General features: G+C 38.3%; 1 protein-coding gene across 5 annotated transcripts in view; it reads right to left on the bottom strand.

The window, feature by feature from the left end:
• The window catches only part of PDE4D (phosphodiesterase 4D), a 657725-nt gene that overhangs the window by 541088 nt on the left and 95600 nt on the right, over nt 1-21037 (bottom strand). The gene's annotated exons all lie outside the window — the stretch shown is intronic.

The raw sequence follows: 21037 nt of genomic DNA, 5'->3' as shown, positions 1-21037 counted from the left end.
ATTTATTAAAACAAAATTGAAAATTCCATTTATTTCCCATGTGGCTAGTGACTAGTAACATGTGGCATGTCATTGCAGACATGATTATTGGTACAGAACTTTGTTTAAGATAGTGTTAGTACATACCATTTATTGAGCCCTGATCTTAAGCCAGAGGGCTTACCTTCCCCCGCCCCCTCCTGAATATTTATTGGGGGTCTATTTTACAGCAGGTAACATTTTTGTGTCCTAGCTTAGACTAAGGAGTAAGATAGCAAGTAAGGTCCAAGGCTACATGGAGATTTCAGGCTAGTGTGGGAGGCAAAAAAGGAATAAGAAAATAAATCATTGTGTGATTTACTCTAATATAAGTTATAAATAATATGTAGGCCAATAAATTGAGTATGTTGGGTAGGGGTGGGAATATTTTTAGAAAAGGTGGCCAAGCACGATCTCTCTGAGAAAGCAACCTTGAAATAGTCTCATGGACTTTGTGGTATGTTGTGAACTTGTCTTAGTCCTGGCAAAGCAATACAAGTAGAATTGGATGGGCAAGCTATGAGAATTGTGCATGCTATTTAATCCCCAAAATTATCCTATGGGGTAGGCGTTGGTTTCCCCATTCCTCAGATGAGACTAAAGAGATTAAATAATTCACCTGAGGAAATTTAGCTGTTATGTGACAGACAGGACAGAAACCGTAGCTGCCCTGACGGCTGTGCCTGAATGTCCTCTTGCTGATACCCTCTTTGGCTGCTTTGACTTATCTTTTCTTGACTCCGCCCACATCTGGCTCAATGAAAATTAAATAATTAATTCTGTCTGTAAATTAAATTCGACCTTAAAATAATGGCTATAATGTAGTATGTCACTTAAAATAAAATTTAAAAATCTAGCATAAATATCACATTTGGCTTTTTTTGTTTAAAACTAATTTTATTATATAAAAAAATCTATACATCTTGGCCTTCTATCCATTTATCATATATATATATATATATATCATAATATACATACACAAACGTATACATGTTCAGACAATTTTTAAATTTTAGGTTAAACAGTGATATGTAAAATCCATAAGTCTCCTCTCTTAGTCTTTTTTCCCACTGCCTTCTCTTGTCTTTCATGTGTCCAGGTTTACACTCTTTTATCTTGCTTTGGAAGAAATAAGATTGTTCAAAGTCATATTTGCCTGAGGGCAGATAATGCCCTTGCTAGTGAATGAGTGTGCGTGTTTACAGACCCTCACCTTTGTCTAAGAAGCTCTGACGTTCCCTTCTGGAGGCTGTGGAAAGTCCCTTTTAAAAATATGTTTATCACTTTCCCTCCTGGGAATGGGGGCGAGGTGGGCGGCAGCGAGCCATTATAAGATGATCCAGGAGCTGTTTTGCTCATTTGGTGAAAAGAAACCACTTCAGTGGGCAGAAACATTTACCCAAACGAGAAAGACTTTTTAAAAATGCCTCAAACAGATTGTCGAGCTGCAGCGGGAAGGCCGGGGAGGGTTGGGGGGCAGGAGGTAGGGGGGTAAGAGATCAACTAAAGGACTTGTATGCATGCATATAAGCATAACCAATGGACATAAGACACTGGGTGATAGGGGAGGCTAGGGGACTGTCTAGGGCGGGGGGATAAAATGGATACATATGTAATACCCTTTGTAATACTTTAAGCAATAAAAAAAAAAAAAAAAAAAAAATAAAAAAAAAAAAAAAAAATAAAAATGTTCTAAATATGGCCTTACTTTAATCAAGCACTGCCATCTGTTCCCTGAGTGGCAAGGTCACAACTTCTATAATAAAAGTAGCATCCAATGCTAGAAATGAGCATACAGAAATATAACTGCTGCCTATCCTAAGTATGCCTACCTATATTCTAGGAAGTATCTAGATACAGGTAATAGATATATAGATAGGTATAAATATAGTCATTAGTTTCTGCTATAACCTTCATAGAAGGTATTTTGGTCCTGGTCCTGCTACTGACAAGTTGTAAAACCTTTCTAAGTCATTGAACTTTCCCAAAACTCAGTTATAATTCCTTTGTGTCATGTCTGTGGTAAAGATAATGAGGTCATGTTTGTGAAGGAACTTTGTGAACTGTAAAAGGATTACTTTTTACTAACTGCACAAAAGGCTCTCAGAAAAATTAAAAATGATTTAAAAGTATCTCTTTTGAGTACCAAACACACTACCAATCACTTTCCATGGCTTTATCTCACTCTATCTCACAATGACACGATCAATTAAGCACTATTGCTATTACCACTTGCAGAAGAGGAAATGGATGCTTAAAGGGCTTAGGTGAGTTGCCTAAAGCTCCCCAGCTAATAAATTCTAGAAAGTGGATTTGAGCCCAGGCTGACCTCACTCCAGAGCCTTTTCTTTCCTTTCCTTTTCTTTTCTTTTCTTTTCTTTTCTTTTCTTTTCTTTTCTTTTCTTTTCTTTTCTTTTCTTTTCTTTTCTTTTTTCCTCTCCTCTCCTCTCCTCTCCTCTCCTCTCCTCTCCTCTCCTCTCCTCTCCTCTCCTCTCCTCTCCTCTCCTCTCCTTTCCTCTCCTTTCCTTTCCTTTCCTCTTTTCTCTTCTCTTCTCTTCTCTTCTCTTCTCTTCTCTTCTCTTCTCTTCTCTTCTTTCTTTTTTTAAAATATTTTTGTATTGATTTCAGAGAGAAAGGGAGCAGGAGAGATAGATAGAAATATCAATGATGAGAGAGAATCATTGATCACCTGCCTCCTGCATGCCCCCTAATGGGAATCAAGCCTGTAACCCAAGCATATGCCTTGACCTGGAATTGAACTGTGACCTCCTGGTTCACAGGTTGATGCTCAACCACTGAGCCATGCTGGCCAGGCAGAGTCTATTTTTCTTAATAACAATTTCCCTTCACCCTATGCTCCCCCAAAAAGGTGGATTTTTTCTTTTTACTTAAATACTGAGGTGACTATTTTGTTTTTGGAAAAAAAGAATTTTAAGATTCAATGTTAATTTTTAAAATTCTAAGCAAAATTAATAAAATAATAAAGTTTACATAATATATACATACATCTCTCTGTAATAGAAAATCAATTCTTATAGCAAAAGCCCTAAATATTATTGGAAGTGGAGTGTTTTAAATAACATTCTCCTTTACATTTCAAAGACCTATCTTTCAGATATAGCAAGTTACCATGGAAATTCCATATGATTTCATTTGTGGAATCTAATAAAACAAAATGAACTAACAAGCAGAATAGATAGAGACTCATAGATAGAGAGCAGATGGTTAGCTGTAGGGGTAGGGGTTGGAGGTGAGGTGGGTGAGGGGATTGAGGAAAAAAAGAGAAAGTACTCATGGATATAGACAACAGTGTGGTGATTGCTGGTGAGAAGGGGATGGGAGGAGGTGGAGGAGGGAATAGGGGGGATAAATGGTGATGGACGGAGACTTGACTAGGGGTGATGAACACACAATACAGTGTACAAGTGACATGTTATAGAATTGTGCACCTGAAACCTGTATAGTTTTGTTAGCCAATAAACTCAATGAAAAATATAAAATAATAAAAAAAAGAAAATACCCAAAGTGCCAGAATTAACTACTCAGCTGTCTTTTTTGAATTCTCCACCAATCTTTTTGTGTCAATACTTATATCAATAAATAGCTCGCTCATATTGCTTGACCTAATGTCACTACTTATGCCAATTATATTTCATAATATGAAAAAGATATGGGTGTGGGGGGAGGAACAGATGGGAAACAACAAAGATTTTTTTTTTTTTTGAGAGGAGGTTAAGGTCTAACCTCTTTCTTTTTTCTGATGATGATTAAGATATTTATAGTGAGGCAACTGGTTATTATAAAATGGAAAATAAACTCCTAACATATCCCATAAAATGTAATAAAAGCATTTCTGTAAAAATAATGAATAGTCCCATCAGTGTCAACCTATACAAATTGCAAAGCTGTGTGCATTTGTTTGTGTGCGAGTGTGTGCCCACGTGTGCATGTGTGCACATGAATATTGGGCCTTGGTCTCTCAAACTTGCTGAGCAAGGCTATATGTAACACCAGATTCCATCACCATTAAAATGACTAATTATAAATGCTACTTATGAGACAGCGAATGAGCCAAGACAAGTGCTGGGGAATAACTAACTCCTCTCAGGAGGCTCACATGAGACACAAATACAGAACCAAACAAGGTAGGCAGCAGGGCTTTGCTGGTCTCCGCCCCTCCCCACAATCTTTACAGGATTCTTTTTCTTTTGGGACATTTAGGATTCTTTTTTTTTTATTCTTCTCATAAACAACACTGCAGTAAACATATTTTAAACATATATCTTAGCTAATTTATCTGAGTATGCCCTAAAGTGAAATTCCTACAGAATAAAGGCTTGTGCTCTGGAAAGGTCACAGGTGTTTTAGAACAACAGTTTTTGGTAGGGGCAATTTGGGGGATACACTGGTTGGGGGAGAGGGGAGACTAAAGATGAAGAAGCCCAGAAACCTAAACTCAGGAAATGGCAACAGAAACACACATGATGGGAGCACAAAAGATACTTAGAAGGTGGAATCAACAGGTTGGGAGGTAGAGCCACATGGGGTAGAGGACAAATTTCAGGAAAGAGAGAAAATGAGAGTGGCCTGAAGGCTTCGAGCTTGAACAACTAGGGGGTAGATAATGAGTTCCAAGTTGAGCATGCTGAGTTTAAGATGCCTTCAAGGTATCCTGGTAGAAACAATCAATGGACTGGACACAGTAGGACTATTATAGAATCCTACAACAGAGACCTGCTCAAATCTATACATATAAGACAAATATCATAATATCTAGTTTTATTTTACAATTCTTGCCCTATTATCACATGCCAATCTGCTTGCTCCATTATGTTCTCATTTCACCCCTCAAATTTTAAAGATATAATGTGTGTGCAGTGGGGTGGGGATTACTCAGGAAAGTATCTTTGGTTATTGTCTGAAGTTACTGAATTTGATGTAATAGCTTGCTTATTTATTTATAACATTTACACCTCAATCTTAAAGATAATGTGAATCTTATTATAGGGAATACCAATTGAGGAAATAAAAAAAACCTGTAGTTTAAAAACCATAGAACATCTGGAATTAAAAAAATGTTATTAGAAAGTAGTCTTTGATATATTTTGAAAAATATTTACACATGTATTAAGACATTTGATTTTTATCATAACCTTAGATGGTATGTAGGTTTTTATTACCATGGGTCTCAGGAAACTGAGGTTCTAAAAAGCTAAACAAATTTTCTTTCTTTTTTTTCATAACTAGTAAATGTCAATGTTGGAACTTGAACCCTGGTCTTCAGAGTTCTCCAACACCAGAGTTCTCACTATCTTTCAACTGCATCCATTTTTTTTTCTTTACTGCCTCTTCCTTCTCTTTCTCGTTCTCCTCCTTTATCTCCTTCTAATCAAGATACTCTGATTTAAGGTGTTAATTCAAAATATATCTCATTGTAATAGCAAAGAAGGTCTCAAGTCATTTCATGAAAATTTATAATAGTGCCTTTGTGTTACATGGCTGAGCCAGTGCCCAATACTTTCAGGCAGTTCCTACTCTGAAGATCAGCTTGCTGCCCCAGTGGAACAGAGCTTAAGCCCTAGCTGACTTACCGTCTGTGTCTGTTACTTGGTATATTTTCCTTCTACTACATTCTTTAGTCATCTTTGACTCCATAAATCATAAATTCTGCCTGGTAAGTGTGGGTGCAACCAAGTCATGCTTCATTTTGGAATCATTAAAATGTGCCCTCTTGCCCTGGCTGCGTGGCTCAGTTGATTGGGCATTGTGCCAGACACCAAAAGGTTGCTGGTCAGATTCCCAGCCAGGGCACATACCCAAGATTCAGGTTTAGATCCCTCGTAGGGGGCTTGCAGAAGGCAACCTACTGAGGTTTCAGTCCCACATCACATCTATATTTCTCTCTCTCCCTCTCCATTCCTTTCTCTCTTAAACTCAATTTAAAAATGTCACCTCGCTCAGCTGGCTTGGCTTAGTGGTTGAGCATCAAACTATGAACTAGAAGGTCATGGCTCGATTCCCGGTCATGGCACATGCCCGGATTGTGGGCTCCATCCCTATTAAGGGGTGTGTAGGAGGCAGCTGATCAATGATTCTCATCATTGATGTTTCTATCTCTCTCTCTCCCTTCCTCTCTGAAATCAATAAAAATATTTTTTAAAAGTCACCTCTTGTAATATTAAATGTACATTATTTTTAATTTAGAATTCAGTACTAAGGAAATAAACAAGTTAATAATATCAACAACTTAGGGGCAACATTAGCAAACTGGTTAACTTTGTCATATTTCATGCATATGATGGAATCACTGGAGGCCATTTAAATGGTTACATTTATTTGAATGGATTATGTGCAAAGAAAAAGAGGAAATGAGAAAAGAAAATATCACAGGATGATTTATTATCTTTGGTATGGAAAAATACTTCTAGTATGTTTGTTCATGGATAAAAACAACTCTGGAAAAAACTCTATGGCACTGAACAAACGTTCTCTCTGAGGGTGGGAGTAAAAGGACAGTAATTTCATTTCACACATATATTTTTTAACTGAGAAATACTATTTTTATTATTTAAAATATTTTCATTTAAGTAGTAGTATGTCTAATATTTTCATATAGAATGTATATAGTTTTCAGTATCTCTGTAAACATTTAGCTAAAAAAAGTGTAAGATATATACTACAAAAATGGTGACAGTCATTCCATAGTTATAAGTAATCTTTTTAACTATTTTTTGTTAATGTGGATTTTTCTAATGTTTTTGGCAATGATCTTTTCTAACTTTTATAGCAAAATACTTTTAAAAATGTCCTTTGTTTAAGTAAAATCAATATAACAAAAACATCACTTAGCGTAAAAAAGTCAATCTCTTAAATGTACTTCTTTTCAAATGCTGACTATAACAGACAAATATAGATGGTCCATGGGAGGGAGATGTCTGCTTCCTGAAAAGATGGAGTGAAAGGGTCAGGTTTACACTCCCTCATGAAAAAATTGCAAAACTAGATACAATATGTGAAACAAAAATTTTTAGACATTAGGCAACAGGGTGCACAGGACAGTGAGTGGAGACAAGGAAAACACCTTAGGTGAGGCCTGTGATTCCCCTAGCTTTGTGCTCCCAGACATCAGCATAAGAGAGGGGGAACCCAGCCAGGGCCCCACAGTGTCCATGAATGGATGAGATGGAACTGGGAATCTGGGACGGTCAAGGCAGGCAGAGTTTGCTAAGCAGGTGACAGAGGAGAGAGCAGCAGGCACACTGCACTGGCTCCCCTGAGTCTTCAGCTGAGCACTGATCAGCTTGGGAAGGAGGGGTTTCTAGGGAAGGGTGGGAGTGAGAGATGACAAAGGGGAAAAAGAAAACTTTTAGGAGTGAGAGCTATATTTGTTTTCTTGAGTTTGGTAATTTCTTCACAAGTGTGTACACATATATCAAAATTTGCCAGATGGTGTTCTAAAATATGTGCAGTATATTATATACGGTTTCATCTTAGTGACGTTCTTAAAACAATTTTGTAAAGAAAAAAAATATGGTTAAAAATGGACTGATGGGATAGGATATTGGTAAAACTAACTCTTTTTGTATGCACAACACAACGTGTCATCAGTTTACATTTAGATCTGTATCTCTTCATGCTATCCAATGACACCCTAAGAAAGCAAGTAAGGATGCTACCAAAAGACGTATATATTTTGAATCCAGATATAGCAAATCATTTTGAAAAATCTTAGTGGTTTTCCCTATTGGGTCAAAGTTTTCCTAACATGTGACTACTTGATCATGACTTACCAGTCTAATAAATCATAAATCCCTAATTACACAGAAGGCCATAGAATAGAGTTTGCTCCCCACTCCCTCCATAATACTGATAATACTAAGTGTCTTTAGAAGCTATCTAAATATTATTAATTCCAAGAAGGAAAGTATTTCATGACAACATAAATGCAATCATGCATGGTAGAGTACAAAGAATTTAGAACAAGCCTTGGTTTAACTGAACATTTACAGCTGTTCTTGAACTAGGACATTTGGAAGAAAATAGGAGAGGAGTCTGACTATAACACATGGGGCTGGCCTGAACTATGTCTAGATTGGGGCTGGATATTCCATGTTCCATGAATCAGCAAAATTATCAGCAGAACAAATTTATTTATATTGACTGCTCTCAAACAAAGTGTTTGAGATAAAATAGTATATTGACAGTCAATAGTGAGTATTTTGGGTACTGCATTGGTCTAAGTAATATATTATTGATCTACAGTTAACTGGTCTGAAGGTTAAACTTCTAGGATTTCTCTGTCTCACACTCTGGCTATATCAGAGGTTCCTGACTCATCTTTAGCCAGAATAATAGGAACAAACCCGGTGTTACAATGTGTGGGTGCAAATACAACAAAATTAGTGCCTCTATATTTGCTTTGCAGATTGTTCTTGCATTATGGCCCCACAGTCATGCATTGTTCACTTGAAGTTTCTATATTGAGAGAGAACTATAAAAACACACTCATTTACACTGAAACTTGGTCCAAAGGTTCTCATAACTATTTTTTTCAGGTTTTTCAGATAAACTACCCTACCTATTAATATGTGAGCTTACGGAATTTTTATTCCTTATGTACCTGTGTGCATGTTTTCATCAGTCAATGGTGAATTCTCAGCTTCTTGAAGATTATTCTGAAAAACCTAAAGGACAATCCAGGTCATAAGTAGCATATTCTATTCACTGAATTGAGTTTTCATCCCGTTATCACACAATTCCATTTGGTGCTTTAAAATAAACCACAGGGAACATTTTGCATGAGAGGTATTACTTCTTTCTATTTAGGTCACAATACTGGGAAACAAATGAACATTTAAAGCTTACTGGAGCCAAGCTTACTCCCTCTCAGAAACTGTGCTATCAAGTGACTGGGGTGATTAAAAGAAGTAGTGTAATTTGTGAAATATTGGCTATCAAGCAACTTCTAGAGGAGAACGCATAAAAATAACTTTTATGAAATATCTGAGAAATGGTGGTTAAATTTCTAGGAAAAATAGAACTATTTTTGTATCACTGCAAGGCCACCTTCTTAGTTTCCTTAGGCAGAGTGGTTTTCTGTGGTCTAGAAATTTTCCTATCAGCCATAGATTTGGGTCTATCATGAAGTTAGGAAAGGTTAAACTTTGGGGCTTCCTTCCAAGGCACTGGGAGTAGCTCGAGTCCTTGGTTAACATGCTTGTAAAAGTTAAGATATTTTAATTGTAGTAGTTTAAGACCAATATCTATTCACTGGTTTTGTCTACTCGCTGATGCTTTCCCTAAGGTTGAGTGGCATAGAAGTAACTGTGTGCCTTTTGGGGATTTGGCTAATTAGAAGTTGAATTAAAGATGTGCTTGCCTGGCTGGTGTAGTTCAGTGGTTGAGTATCAACCTATGTACCAGGAGGTCGCAGTTCGATTCCCACTCAGGGCACATGCCTGGTTTGCTGGCTCCATTCCCAGTAGGGGGCGTGCAGGAGGCAGTCAATCAATGATTCTCTCTTATCATTGATGTTTCTATCTCTCTCTCTCTCCTTCCTCTCTGAAATCAATAAAAATCTATATATTTTTAAAGATGCATTTAGTTTTGGTTTGGTGGGATTATTTGGTGGTTCTCAATCTCTTCCACATATCCTCAGGGTATTTCTAGCTGTCCTGGTCTAGGCATAGCTCCCAGGAACACTTCTGATAACCATGGTGCCAGTTCACAGGGCACTGCAGCATGAAGGTACAAGGCCTGAGTCCATACTATGACATGGGTGTGACCAGAGCTGCAGACACCACAAGTCTATGTGAAATGGAAACTAATAAGAAAATAAACAAATGGGACTACATCAAAATAAAAAAAAACAAACTTCTGCACAGCAAAAGAAACCATCAACAAAACAACAAGAAAGCCCACGGAATGGGAGAACATATTTGTCAATGTTATCACCGATAAGGGTTTAATCTCCAATATTTACAGGGAACTCCTACAACTTAACAAAAGGAAGATAAACAACCCAATCAAAAAATGGGCAACGGACCTAAGTAGATACTTTTCAAAAGAAGACAGAAGGAAGGCCAAAAAACATATGAAAACATGCTCAACGCCATTAATCATCCAAGAGATACAAATCAAAACGACAATATGATACCATCTCACACCTGTCAGAATGGCTATCATCAACAAATCAACAAACAACAAGTGCTGGCAAGGATGCAGAGAAAAAGGAACCCTCGTGCACTGCTGGTGGGAATGCAGACTGGTGCAGCCACTGTGGAGAACAGTATGGAGTTTCCTCAAAAAACTAAAAATGGAACTCCCATTTGACCCAGTGATCCTACTTTTAGGAATATATCTCAAGAAACTAAAAACACCAATCAGAAAGGATATATGAACCCCTATGTTCATAGCAGCACAATTCACCATAGCTAAGATTTGGAAACAGCCTAAGTGCCCATTAGCAGACAAGTAGATTAAAAAACTATGGTACATCTACACAGTGGAATCCTACGCTGCTGTAAAAAAGTAGTTCTTACCATTTGCAACAGCATGGATGGACCTGGAGAGCATTATGCTAAGTGAAATAAGCTAGTCGGAGAAAGATAAATATCACATGATCTCACTCATTTATGGAATATAATGAACAACATAAACTGATAAATAAAAATAGAGCCAGAGTCATAGAAGCATCAAATAGACCGTTCAACCTATGAGGGAAGGCAGGGGGAGGGTAAGAGATTAACCAAAGGACTTATATGTATGCATCTGAGCATAACCAATGGACACAGACAGTAAGGGGGTGAAGGCATGTGCTGGGGGTGGGAGTGGCTGGGGAGAGGTCAATGGAGGAAAAAGGAAACTTATTTAATACTTTAAATAAATAATTTAAATTAAAAAAATAAAGAAGATTATTAATTATTAACTTATTTTAAGGCTATGGGATAATAATGACAAAAATAAGAACTGATAGCAACATTTGGACCAAACTGACAGCAAGCCTTCTTGTGAAGTTTTATGACCAATTTTTATATTAGAGGTACAGCAAGACAAGAATGTGAAAATTTTCAAAAAGTCTTCCACCAGAGGAATTATTGAAGCAACTTGGACATCTAACTCTAAACAGAAAAGGTTTAACGGAGGAGAGTAGGGCTGTGTTCTGTTGTATTTTCAAGGCAAAGAAAGATTATTAGAATTATTTTGTATCTTTCCAGTGACATGCCCCATACCAAGAGAAGGAGGTGGTAGAGAACCAGACTTCAGCACAAAGAATAATTTCCCAAAATGAGTCTTCTGCAATGAAGCAAGGGCTTGTCTTTGAAGTTGACTTTCTCTCCTAAAAAGGAGATTCTAAAGTACCTGAATGCTCTGAGATGGATCAGTACACTGAGTGGGAACTTGGATTCTTGTATGTAGGAAATCTCTGTCTATACTTAGATTCTGTGGTTCCATGATTTATTAAGAACTAGAGACCCGTTGCATGAATTCCTACATGGGTGGGGTCTGGCCAGCCCACCCCAACGGGCCGGGCCGGCAGGGGGGCGGGGGTGGAGAGGGGCTGTGGGCAGTTGGCTGGCAGGCCCCACCCCCGACCAGGGTAAGGGGGCCGATCGGGGTGGGGGGCCGATCAGGAGCGGGGCTGGCCGGGGAAGAGGGGCCACAGGTGGTTGGCCAGCTGGCCCTACACCTGATCAGGGTTTGGGGGGCTGATCGGAGGCTGGGCCGGCTGGGAGGCCAATCGGGGCCCAAATCAGGCTGGTTGGCTGCCACAGTGCGCATCATAGCCACTAGTCGTTCTGGTTGTTCCGCCATTCTGGTCGCTGGGCTTTTATATATATAGATAATTTCTTGCTACTACAGAGGACACAACCTGACAACAGGGCATCTGTCTAACGAACATCCCTAGAGAGCTATAGGTGAATACTAAATGTGAGGCAAAGGGACAGAGAGGTCAGTATAGAGCAGTGATGGCAAACCTATGACACGCGTGTCAGAGGTGACACACGAACTCATTTTTTTGGTTGATTTTTCTTTGTCAAATGGCATTTAAATATATAAAATAAATATCAAAAATATAAGTCTTTGTTTTACTATGGTTGCAAATATCAAAAAAATTCTATATGTGACACGGCACCAGAGTTAAGTTAGGGTTTTTCAAAATGCTGACACACCGAGCTCAAAAGGTTCGCCATCACTGGTATAGAGGATGTTGTACATAAAACACAGGATTTTACATTTGCACTAACAAATTTCAAACTACAGCTCACAAACTTTCTTCTCTGAGAAGATACAAGGGAAAGATTAAAGCTCTTCAAGGCAAAAGCATAATATAAACCCAAAGCATGCTCATACTTTGGAAATGTGCTTGCATGTAGCAGCATGAGCAAAGGGAGGAATCAGGGGTAATAAGGAAAAAGGTGTAAGAGTGGCCTTTCAGATAAGGATAAGTAATTTGAAATTGGTTAGGAAAGCAAAGGGGAGCCAAGAGAAGGAATTGAAAGGATGAGTAATGGGAAGTTGGAAGATTAGAAAAGCAACATAGATTACCTCTAGATGCAGGATTTTGAAGTGATTAGAGAGTGTAATATTTAAAGAAGAGATTACAGAATTGAGATAGGAAACCAAAAGACAAGGATGGAAAGACTAATCCCAAAATAGGAATAATACCTTCATGAGGACTCAGGAAGGCCGTTACTGAATAACAAAAATGGCATTAATCCCAGAAATGGCATATATATGTGTCACCTACTTGGCATCTATCAGGCAATATTTGTTGCATGAATAAAGAAGAGAGTTTTATTTTATATAAAACAATAATTTAAAATAATCACTTTGAGAAACAAAAGCTGACCATTGGGTTAGAAAATGTTGGTTATGCTACAGAGTTTCTTTTAAAGAACTGTTCAGACGAAGAATATCAATTCTTAATTTCTGAGACTGAAAACAAACTGAATTTGTTTTCACTGTACAGCAGGTTTTTATAAGAAAAATACAGTCAAGTGAACATTGCAGACATGTAATTTCAAAGAGGAACAAAATCCAGCACTTTTTCTCCCATTTTCAAATTAGATTAATTTGATTAACATGGACTAATTTTTATTCACATGTTTTTACAACTAAGATGACTGGATTAGAAGAATGGTTCAATTTAAAACATTTTTTTCTTTTTGGCCTGGCTAGTGCTTCTAAGTGGTTAGCGTCAACCTATGAACCAGGAGCTCTCGGTTTGATTCCAGGTCAGGGCATGCAGGAGGCAGCCAATCAATGATTCTCTCTCATCACTGATGTTTCTCTCTTTCCCTCTCCCTTCCTCTCTGAAATCAATAAAAATATTTTGAAAAAATAAAAATATTTTTATTTTTTGTTAAGCCTAAATGGTTGTTGATAAAACAATCATTCTTTTAGTTACAGAAAAGCCTTAGGCATTTCTCAATGCCTGCTGGTGCCAAAATATCTCATCATTTATAGTGGGTCCTATGATTATAACAACCCCTTCAAGAATGAATGAATCATTGCCCTTCATTCAGGAAGTGCTCTCAGATGTCAGCCCTTTTTTCGAATTGCCTCAGCTTAGGAGGGCAACCTTGTCAAGCATCTAATATCAAGTCAACATGAGGGTACCAAGGCCCAGCTCCAGGGTTGTTGAGGACAACTCTGAAGGACCACACCAGCTTCGAGGTGGTCTGCTGAGGCCCTCTTTGAGGCTGCGTTGCAGACCAACTTTTTCTTCTCCCTCTTCTTCTGATTCTGCTTTCTTCCCACCCCTGTTATAGGTGGTAGTCCCAAGAATCTCTTTCTCAGAGTCTGCTTCTGAGGAAACCTAATCTATGAACCAAACAATTAGAATGTTGAAGGTATGCAGTTAGTCCCTGCTTCTAACCACTTATTCTTTTTTTAAAATATGTTTTTATTGATTTTTAGAGAGAGAGAAATGGAGAGGGAGAGTGAGATAGGAACATAAATGATGAGAGAGAAACATCATCAATTGGCTGCCTCCTGCATGCCCCCTACTAGGGATCAAGCCAACAACCTGGGTGTGTGCCCTGACAGGGAATCGAACCAGTGACCTTTTGGTTCCTGAGTTGATGCTCAATCACTGAACCACACCAAGCCAGCCACCATTCATTCTTTACATGTGTTTACTATTTAAATTAAGCCACTAAAAATGAACCCTAGGAACATTTTAAAATTCTTCATAATTTCTCTTATATACATCTCCATTTATATGCCACATAAGCATTCGCAGGTACCAGACCAGATTCTTTGCGCAATGTGTTTGTGTTGTCACTCAGAGTATGTAATGATGAGCACAAAGAACCTCCTGCGAAGCATATGAATGTCTCTAACTAATGTTGATACCTATTTAAAATAGACATCAGTGTTAGCGTAAGTAAGAGGTATACATTTCACTGTGGCCTTTTTAACTTTGTTATGATTGTTTTATTTCTCTATTAGACATCTCAGGACTTTATTGTCTACCCATTTTTCCCCCAGCACAGCAATGACAAAACTGTGACTTTTCAACCTTTCTTCAAATATCAACATTTCCATTAATTGGGGACCAGAAAACACTCATTTAAATATAGCAATTCAGACCTGATTGTACATTCATGTTTTAAAAACATCTATAATGGAAACTGTCAGAACTATAAATGCATGATTGACAACCAAGAGATGCTGAATTCTCTTCTTTGGTAAGCTGGTGACTCTCCTGCTGGGGAAGCTATCGTAGATAGTACACAATGCATAAACAGCAATTACCTGACTCTGCTGATTCAAAACAACTTCATGGATAGTTAATGATAGTTATTAGATTTGAAGTGTCACAATCCAGAAACATTTCAATGCCAAAAAAGACACTTTATAGAAATATCCATTTTTAAAACCAGAAAATATTATCCCACATTTCAAAACTGAAGCTAATAAAATACATCTATTGTTTAGGTTCACATATCTGCATAGTAAGCTGACTATTATTTATTTAAATGTTAGGCAAAACAAATTTGAAAAGGCAGTGGTTATATGTGAGATTATAATAGGAGTATACATTCTGTTCCCAAGAGATCTAAAACCATGGTGAATGGTGGTATTTGTATGTGGAAGGGGAGAGAGGCGGATATGGGAAGAATCTAAGAAGAATATACCAGGACTCTGTAGGACTAGAGATGCAGCCAAAAGTCACAGAAACAGGAAAGAATGAGGGAATTCCTATGTAAAATTCATCCTATTAGCAATTAGGCCACAGAGGATTCCTTCCACACTCTGCACTTTTCCTAGTCTTATCTAAGAAAATACCTCAAAATCATGGAAGCAAAGAAAACAGTTACTTCAAATGTACATTCAATGAGAATTCTACATTAATTTATCACAATAAAAATTTATGGGGGAAATTGGACAGAAATGGAGAGGGAGGGAGAGAGGGGAAGAAAGAGAGGGAAGAAAAAGAGGGTAAGAGAATGGGAGAAGAGAAGAAAAGAGAATGACTCTTCACACAGCATTTCTGCGTGCCTGCTGGCTCCAGATTTTATTGCCATATATTAAGATAGTGAGGCTTGTTCATGTACTCCCTACTGCTGGCCATCCACACTTTGCAATGGCATCAGCTGACAGGCAGACTCTGTGGCTTGGAACACTTTGTTAGTATAACTGCCTTATCCTGTCTGTGTTTGTTGATTTGTATCAAGGAAGGTCATGACTTGCTCCTCCCAGAACTACTGGTACAATAAATGAGGAGTGTTCATTACTTAGGAAAATTATTCTGTATTTTAACAGTTTTATCAAGATATAATTCAAATACCACACAATTCACCCATTTAAAGCATATGTCAATGGTTTTTTTGTATATTCACAGAGTTCCACACTCATCACCATAATATCATAACATCTTTTATTACCCTCAAAAATAAGTCACCCACCACTTAACTGTCAAGCTCCAATGCACCATTCCCCACCTCCCCCACCCAAGGTAACCACTTACACACACTCTTTCTGTATGGATATGTCTATTAGGGGCCTTTCATATAAATGAAATCAGGTAATATGCCTTATGCTGTTCTAGCTTCTTTGACTAAGTATGTTTTCAAGGTACATCCATGTAACAGTATGTATTAAACTGAGAAACTTTTTGATGTCAAATAATATTCCATTGTATGAATATACCACATTTGTTTATCCATTCATCAGTTAGTTAATATTTGGATTATTTCTACTTTGAGGCTATTAGAAATACTGCGTCTACAACGTTCATTTACATGTTTTTGTGAGGACACATGTTTTCAGTTATTTGGGGTATATACTTAGGAGAATTGCTGGATTGCATGGTAACCCTATGTTTAACCACATATACACACATGTAGACATATAGTAGACATATACATATAGTAGACACATACACACCTCACACTCAGCTCACAAACACACAGAAAAAAACACATTTACACACCTCATATATACCCCATAAACACCTCACAAATACACAGAACACACTCATCATATACACTACAAATATCACTCACATAAACATTTCATGCACATGACATTCATATATACTCTCACCACATACAGCCCGTACACACATTTAAACCTCTCACAGACAGACAAACTCTCTCTCACACACACACATACACACACACGCACAAAAGGGAAGAAAAGTTGTCAATTTAATGCATCCAATTCCAAGGCATTGGGTCCAGTTCTCTAGGGCAGGGACACAATGTGATAAGGGGACCTACTATACTTTTTCTTAACCATCTTCCCTCCAGTGCTGGCCAGGTGGGTAGAGTCAAGGTGTGCCATCTCTCTTGCTGGAAAGCACCTTGAAAGTCCATGTGTCATGTGGGTGATAAAAAAGCAATCAGAGCCAAAGATTTGGACCTGGGCTTTGGGGACCCATTCCTCAAACCTAACTGTCTAGGATTCTGAGGTCTAAGCCCTTAACCATACCTTCTTCATGCCAAAGAGTGCTAATACATTTTGTATGTTATAATAATACTTTTTCATACTTTTATTGTGTAATCACTGTTTAACATTTAGCAATCTGAATCTAATCAGTATTTTTATATTATTCCCCTTTGAAAATCAACACAGTCCTTATCATTACAGATATGAAAATATTTGAATATGTTTATTACTTAAAAATACACATTGACTTTAATAACCCTAGGTATCTGTATGAGCAGATTTAGGGAAATTTTAAATTATTCTTTGCTATATTACCCTTAGGCTGACATTTAATGTTTATTAAATTAGAATCAACATAAAAAATACTTGCAAATACCATTTATTAAAAATTAAAAACAAATACCACTTACTGATTGTTTATTCTATTTCGGGTATAATAACCAATTTTAATATATCATCTTATTTAATCCTTAATATAATCATATGTAAATGACATCATTATCTGTACCTTATAGATTTAAAAAAGGAAGAAAAACTTGAAGCTTATAAATATACTAGAGGCCCAGTGCACAAATTCGTGCATGGGTGGGGTCTGGCTGCCTGCCTCGATGGGGGCCGATCGGGCCAGGCTGGCAGCGGGGAGGGGCTCTGGGAGGTTGGCTGGCCAGCCCTGCCCCCGATCCGGCTGGGTCAGCGGGGGGAGGGGCTGCCCCCCCCCCCAAACGGGCCAGTTGGCCTCCCACAGTGCACGTCATAGCAATCAGTCATTCTGGTCATTTGGCATTCCGGTCGCTTGGTTTTTATATATATAGATTCCTTAAACATCTCACGCTTAGCAAATGTTGGTCCTGGGTGCTGGGATTCTCGGGTCTGCTGAATTCAAACCCCAAGCTTTGAGACTCTAGTCTGTATCCCTATTTATTAAGTAGGGATACAGACTAGACAGCTGGATTTTCAAATGGGCCACTAGCTATTTAATGGTGCCTGAATGACTACAGTGGTTCATAAAAATGCCAGTGCCAAAGATTCTCCTTTACTGCATAGTTTAAAAGGTATCCTTGTAATTTTTGTTTTTAGAAAATGTTGATGCAACTTAAATATTTTAGCACCAAGTGCTCACTGTATAATCAAAAGCTACAAACACCCAGGGAGATCTCTATGCTAAGAAGAGATTGTTTAATCATTAAATAAAAACAACTTGTGCACATTTCAAACAAATGTCTGATGAGTGAAATTGCTTAAAAGTGAATCATTTAGGTGGGTGAACAAACTTACCATTCCTCATTGACAAACATAAGGTGAATAATGTCGTAAACTTTCCCAGAAATAAAAGAGAACTTTGAACAGAAGGGAAATAGGATCTAAAAAATAATTGTGTCACACAAGAAATAGAAAGACACAGGCAAAAAAGACTTCTAAAGCTAAGCAGCTAGGGACAGAATAAAGAGATGTGACTAAATGCATTTTGGTTTCTGCAAACTGCTGAACAGGGGGGAAATTATGATGAAAACCAAAACCACAACTGAGAGGTGCTTTTCTTTTCAAAGTGTAATCTCTAGGCCTTTCCAGTAATAATGCTGTGAGAGAAGAGAGTAAGAATCTTAACAGGTAAGAAGTCTTAAGGACAGTCTATCCAAAAATAAGGCCTTTATACTTAATACTTTTTTTCCAGCTGTTTTCTTTCTCTGACAGTGTTCAGCTACACGAACATCTATACCAAACTGCCCAGAGAGTTTTAAGCATATCTGAATAGGTCATTTATGATGAAGTCCCCTTCCACATCCATCAAAGGCTAGCCTATGGAGTCTACAACACATGGTCTGAAACACACTTTGCATCCCTGAGCTCCATATGCATCCAGACATGGGCAGTTAGAAGACTCCCACCCCCTTGCAAGTGTCTCTTAACAAACTTGATCTTTTTCAAGAAAAATTTGCATATACAGTCGGTCCTTGGGTTACGTCGGAGATCCATTCCTATGGCGCGACATAACGTGATTTTCGCTGTAAGTCAAAACCCACCTACATAAGCACCTACGTCACTCACATGGAGCTCATACACAGCAGTAACTTGTTTTGTATGTTTGTTAAACTATATTATCACATAAGCATTGCTGCTATTGGGACAGTGACAGTTGATTCGGGTCATTTGAATGTCCACTGCCTGTTTTAATTTGTATGTTCATTTTGACTCTGTCATATGCTCAATCTTCAGTGGAAGTCATGAGAACGTATTATTTTTGCATGCTCCCTACTTTACGTTGGAAATATTCTTTTTTACCCAGAGGGACCTTAACTTTGATGTAAGGGATTGTTTCTGTTGCCAACTTTTTTCTTCCTTGCCAAGTAAGACAGTTGTGAACTCTTCAGGGATGCCTTTCCCAGGATATTTGCAGATGTGGTTGGGAAAAGTCATTTCATCCCTGACCTTTGCATGTCAGGTGCTGGGGTGCCTGAGTGTTGCCTGGCCTGTGCCCCGGCTATCTCTCCCTCCGATCGCCATGGGGATCACGGGGCTGCAGGCCAGCCAGCAACCCTGCCCCTGAGGGTCCGGGGTTGCCGCCTGGCCTGTGTCCTGGCTCTCTCTTCCTCCGATCACCATGGCAATCACGCAGCAGGCAGCCGGCACCCCCGGCCAGGGGGTGTCGCCTCGCCTGCTGCCGGCTTTCTGATGGCAATCACTGGCTGGGGGGTGATTGCCTGCTGCCTGGGTTTCCGATCACTGTTCTTCCATCCTTCCCCTTTTGCCTCCCAACATTGCGCATATGCAAATTAACCGCCATCTTTGTTGGCCATTAACCGCCATCTTTCTTGGCAGTTAATTTGCAGATCGCCCTGATTAGCCAATGGGAAGCGTAGTGGAGGTATGGTTAATTACCCTTTTTGTCTTTTATTAGATAGGATGGGAGATGGTGACATAACCACGAAACGACGTACGTCAAGTCCAACGTAACCCGAGGACTGTCTGTATTAAAATATGCCTCACAGTTACATGAATGGGCTACAAGCTGCTAAAACAGTGATCAAAGCAAGTGATCACAAAGTCTGCGTATTGTAACTAAATTCACAATGAAAACGGCTATTTTAAAAGATACCATTCATTATTTCTTTAAGCCCCCATCCACCACTCTGAGATCTAAATACCTAAAGTAGCCCCTACTGCCAGTGTACTTTAAGGCTAATGCTACAAGGACGCAGGAGAACGGATGTCTTCACTCGATGCAGGGCAATCACAGGAGCAGTTTTCTAATATTGCAATTTTTTTGGTCATCTAACTCCTGAAGTGATCCTCCAGAAGATCTTAGCATTTTTACTTTTACAAAATCAGGTTTTAATAGATATAGTAGAATTTTTAAATTTCTGGCTATTTACACATCAACAGATAAAACACAATTTTCTCAAATTAAATATTTTTCCTTGGTATTATTTTCTGAAGAGGTAAAATTATCAAAGGACACTTCATTATAGCTAGAACACTGGTCCAAGTTAAGGAGCCAGACAGGTAAAGAACAAAAACTGTCTGTCTGTATCCATTGGTTAGTCCTATATGCATGCATACTTGGGGGGAGGGGGGTGAAGGCATGAGTGGGAGGTAATAGGGGGATAAGGACACATATGTAATACCTTAATCAATAAAGAAATTAAAAGTCAAAAAAAGAAAAAAAGAATGAACACTGTGAGGTCATGTCATTGCAATGCTAACTTATATGAAAAATAAACTACAGGCAACGTAAGCAACATGTCGACATATCCAGCCCACATGCCATACATTTTGTTTACTTACGAAGTGACAAATATGACTGGATTTTTGCAGACACACAGTTTTCTTCCATGTTCAGGTTGTCCGTAATTGACTTATACTCCCTGGCTAAATAAACTTATGCATAAGCAATTTAGCTTGCAACCCCATTAATTTTCCATATCAATATATTGGGAAATGAAGCAAATTCTAGACAGGGTCTAGAAAAAAATCACTTGTATAGTGATATTCTCACTAATTCCTGAACCACTGTATCTCTCCTCTTCCTTATAGGTCTATAAAAATCAGGTTAAAATGAATTTAGCAGTTCATTTTAGATAGAAAAGAAGATGAAAAGGAGTATTATAGCATAGGAGGA

This window comes from Myotis daubentonii, chromosome 4 (assembly GCF_963259705.1).
Source record: "Myotis daubentonii chromosome 4, mMyoDau2.1, whole genome shotgun sequence".
Classification (NCBI taxonomy): domain Eukaryota; kingdom Metazoa; phylum Chordata; class Mammalia; order Chiroptera; family Vespertilionidae; genus Myotis; species Myotis daubentonii.
The sequence above is the reverse complement of the archived record's forward strand: the minus strand, read 5'-3'. Positions and strand labels throughout refer to the sequence as shown.